A 4,552-nucleotide genomic window follows, 5' to 3' on the forward strand; every position below is an offset into this window, starting at 1 on the left:
CCCCGTTCCCTCTCGTTTCTGTCTTTCTCTGTGAAGCTTTACCAGACCTCTCCTCTTCCAGATCTCGTCTCCCCAGTGTCTGTGGCAGCCAACGCGGCCATGGGGTGAGGCAGCAATTGTGTGTCCCCTCACTGCTGGGCTCCAGCTTAGAAGGACATCTGGCTGGCTGCTGACCCCGAGCGCGGCACCCGCAGCCTCTGGCCCGTCCGACACGGAGCCACATGGACCATCGCGTGTGGACTTGGCCCGGTGCCCGCGGGTCTGGCTCTGCGCTGCTCCCGGGGATCAGGCCACGGCTTCCGGCTCCCGCCTCGGCTGACCCTCGTCGTTCTCGGGCCGCCTGGACCTGCTCTGCTTTCCCACAGGCCCTGAGCCAAGGCCAAGCACCTCGGGGGTGTTGGGCACGCACGGCTTGGCCGCTGTCAGGCAGCTCCCGCTGCTGACACCCATGGCCCTCCCCGGCCCTGACTCCCACCCAGGGCAGGTCAGCCACCGCGTCACCTCCTCCCCGGGAGACACCAGCCGCGGCCCCAGGCCTTGCACAGCGGCTCTGGCCCCCCCCTCCCCGCAAGCTTCTCTGAAGTGTCAGCTCTGCCGGTGGCCCTGACCACCACCTGTGCCCCGGCCCCACGAGCACGGTCTGTGCCCGTGTGGTGCGGGGGACCCCCACCCTGGCAGGGCCACCCCTCACAGCCACCACGTGAGAGCGCTCTGGGGGCCTCTGGGCTCTCAAGCCGTCCCCTCCGCCCCCCGGCTCTACCATCCTGTGGGCCTCAGTTTTCTCATCTATCAAATGGGTAAGAGTACCTACAGCCAGGCTTGTTGTGAGGGCCGCGTGCGGGCCGGCCCTCCTCCTCCAGGACACCATTCACCAGGGCCACAGGTCAGTGCTCAGCAGCACCCAGGCTCGGGGAGGTGGCTCCACCGTGGGATCTCCCCCACGAGGTTCAGAGACACGAGACCATGCTCTGAGGCCGTACGGCCAGAGGGCCGAGGCCAGCCTTGAGGTGAGCTGGTCCATCAGGCTCCCACTGTCCACCCCAGCCCCTACCCTGATGACTAACTTGTGACCAGACCTCACTCCTCCCGCCACCACAGCCAGGACGGGGCCTTCCCTGAGGGGTGCGCGAAAGACAGTGCACGCAGAGGGCTGGGGGCTGGGAGCAGAGGGTTCCTACTGTCAACAGGAAACCACGGGCATCACGGGGGGCCGCGGGCATCCTCGGTGATTGTGAGCATCATGGGGGGGGTCTGTGGGCATCATGGGGTCTGTGGGCATCATAGGGATGTGGACGTCATGGGCAGGTGGGCATCATGCGGTCATCGCTGGGCATCCTGGGGGGCTGTGGGCATCATAGGGCATGGGCATCAGTGGCCAGGGAGGTGGGAAATGTCCCCAGCCTTAGGTGGAGGTCTCATTTTGGGCTGAGTGGGCAGTGCCCAGGAGCCCAGGGAGGCAGGACCAGGAGGGACCCGGGTGCTCTCCAAAGCCCCCCCACTCCTGCCTGGCCTGTGCCCCCACCTGCATCCACTCCTGGGGAAGCTTCAGGAGTGCTGGGAAGATGTCACCAGAGAGGGGACAGTGAAGTGCACAGACAGGACCTCGATGAGGGGTCAAAACCACCCGCAGCACTGTGTGGTCTCTCATTCTACCTTTCTGTCTGGTTATGAGGTACTGGGACACACCGAGCTACGCGACGGACGGAGGAGGAGGCCAGCGGGCTTGCCGAGGGGCCAGTGCCCACTGGAGACAGCGTGCAAGTCTGCAGCGGTACAAAGACACCCCATGCCACCACCCGGACGAAACCCCGTGTCACCGTTCCCGTCCGCACAGCCATGTTACCTGTATCCGAGGTTCCCGTGATCGCCGTGGCACAGTGCTGAGTTTATACCGATACGTTCCCGGCCACGCAGGTCTGGGTGTGACCACACGACTAACTCCACCGCTGGAAGGGAGAAGAAGTGACCTGGCATCGGGGCGGAGAGCACTGGGTCCCTGGGCGACCAGCAGGGAGCCCCCGCCCACATCCGACGTGCATGAGTGAGAAACAAATCTGACCGGGTCGGCCCCAAGATGCTGGGGCTTCTCTGACACCACAGAGCCGCTTGGCCTCAGGACCAAAGTACGGTTTTACTTACCTATCGCTGTGAAACAAAGGACCCTAAAACTTAGTAGCTTAAAAACCAGTAATCGTTCTGTGGTCAAGAATCAGGAGTGAGTCTGCAGGGCTCTGGCTCGGGGTCTCGTGAGGCTGGGGCTGCAGTCTCACCTGAAGGCTTGACTGGGCTGGGGACCCGCTTCCAGGAGATTCCTTCCCTCACGGGCAGCTGGTGCCGGCTGTTGGCTGGGGGCCTCTGCTCCCACCCACACGGGACTGTCCACAGCGCGGCCTGAGTGTCCTCAGCACGTGGCAGTGGCTCCCCTGGAGCAGGCAGCCCAGGAGGGAAGGGCAGAGCCACAGTGCCCCTTACGACCCGACCTCGGGGCACCCAGCTCACTCCAGCACCGGTCCCCAGTCACACAGGCTGGCCTGATCCACTGTCTGGAGACAGACAACTGGAAACCAGCCCCCTTTTGCCCCCTACACCTGCTTCTTGCACTGATGGTGGGATCTCCAGCAGCCATCTTGGGCCATGAGGCTACTTTGAGGATGGAAACTCTACGTTATGCAAGGCGGGGAAGAAAAGTCGCCAATAACACTGTGGATGCTAGCCTTAGATTTCCTAACTCCAGGCTTGTTTCATGTGAGAGAAAAATCCTGTATTAAGTCTTTGAACTTTCTGTTAGTAGCAACTGAGGTACTTAGCCTCTTTAGAACGTTACCGGCATTGGTTTTAGCACATTCAAGTTCTTAAAATTCTTTATAGATATCAAGTGGGACTTAATTGTTGCTTCCCGGTGCATTTTTGGAGAGATATGATAGGCAGAAGGAGTAGCGCAAGCAAAGCTGTGGGAAGGATAGCCATTTTCAGGGACACGGAAGTCTCTTCCAGGAGTGAGGCCACGTGCTATCATCTTACCAAGAGCCACAGCATTCACGCCACAGGGGAACACTGAGGCAGAGTGTCCTGACTGAACCACTTCCCTGTTTCCATTCTCTCCCCCTCCTCCCCTCCTCCCTCCTCCTCTCCCCTCTCTCCCCCTCCCATCCCCCATTCCTTCCCTCTCTCCCCCTCCCTGTCCATCCTCCTCCCTCTCCCCATCCCCCTCCCTCCTCCCCTCCTCTCTCTCCCTCTCCTCCTCTTCCCCTCTTATCTGCCCCTCCTTCCCCGCTTTTCCTCCCTCTCCCTTCCCTCCCTCTCTGTCCCCTTCTCCATCCTCCTCCCTTCCCCCTCTCTCCCTCTCCCCCTCCTCCCCTCTTCTCTCCCCCCTTCTCCCTGCCTTCCCTCCTCCCCGCTCTTCCTCCCTCTCCCCCCTACCTCTTCCCCTCCTTCCCTCTCCCTCCCTCCCCCATCCCTCTTGCACTCCCTCCTTCTCTCTCTCTCTCTCTCCCCTCTCCCTCCCTCTAAGAGTTTAACAGTTTCAGCAGGAGAGGGATCCAAGAGTCCCCCGCCCAGGACACGGTGAGTAGCTCACCATGAATACGACAGGTTGCACAGCTCAGAGAAGGAGCTGGGAAACAGACACCCTACAAAGCAGAGAGCCCAGCCCTGCTGGCGCTGTGTGAAAGGCTATTTCTGTCCTCCCTGCGTTAGGGCGGAGACTCAGCATCTAGTCCGATAAATGCCCCTTTGTGCTGGATGGGTTTCCATCAACTTGTGAGATGCCCTCAAGGAGAGCCGGCTGCATGCTGTCCCGGGCTCTGCCCAGCAACGGGCCTGCCAGGCCTGGCCTGCTGCCAGCCTGGACGCCACCAGAGCCAGGGACAGGACACGTGGCACTTTGGGGAGCCTCCCCGGAGACTGCAGCCTGTATGCCGCGCGGACAACATCCACGGGCTGGCCAGGCAGTCAGCCCCACGGAGAGGCCAGCAGCTCCTCGCACCTGCCCTGACTATGTGACTGGAGCCCCAGCCGTCTGATGGCTCAGCCCCTGAGCAGTGGTGGCCCCAGGAGGAGCCCTTGGGGTGGGCCGGCCGCCCCGATCGCCGGCCACCAGGGCACACCTGCCTCCCACCTGCTTCCTGGGCAGGCTGCTTTGCCCCCAGACCTCTGCACCCCCCCAGGAAGGAGCCGCTGGAATCAAAATGGAATTTCTCAGCTCTGCAACCTTCTGGTCAGCCTTGGCTGACTCAAGGAAAGAAGTGTCGGGTCCAAGGAGGCCGGGAAGAAGAGCCAACGTGTTCAGACCGAGCAGCACGGACCAGGTGTTCCAAAGGTGGGTGGAGAGCAAAGGGCAACCTGCTCCCACCTGGCCCCCTGCTCTGCAGTACTTCTTCGAAAAGGCCCTCCAGGACCCCCGCTTGCGGGTGGCAAGTCCTTCAGCAGGAGGCAGGCAGCCTCACCATCTGCTGGACCGAATTCGAATTCGCTCATCAGCCAGGAGATGTGACAGTGACAGGATAGTCCTCGCGAACCCAGCTGCATGGGAACTGTGGCGGCCCTGGGACCG

General features: G+C 62.0%; 1 long non-coding RNA gene across 3 annotated transcripts in view; it reads right to left on the reverse strand.

Moving 5' to 3' along the window:
• LOC103663170 overlaps positions 1-4,552 on the reverse strand; it is a 16,859-nt gene that overhangs the window by 789 nt on the left and 11,518 nt on the right. For 2 of the 3 annotated variants that reach the window (XR_005831878.1, XR_005831877.1), the window contains one exon: positions 1,355-1,946. This is a non-coding gene — a long non-coding RNA (uncharacterized LOC103663170). The other variant, XR_005831879.1, reaches the window with a different exon arrangement.

Source organism: Ursus maritimus, unplaced genomic scaffold (genome assembly GCF_017311325.1).
Source record: "Ursus maritimus isolate PB19 unplaced genomic scaffold, ASM1731132v1 scaffold_34, whole genome shotgun sequence".
NCBI classification, from domain to species: Eukaryota; Metazoa; Chordata; class Mammalia; order Carnivora; family Ursidae; genus Ursus; species Ursus maritimus.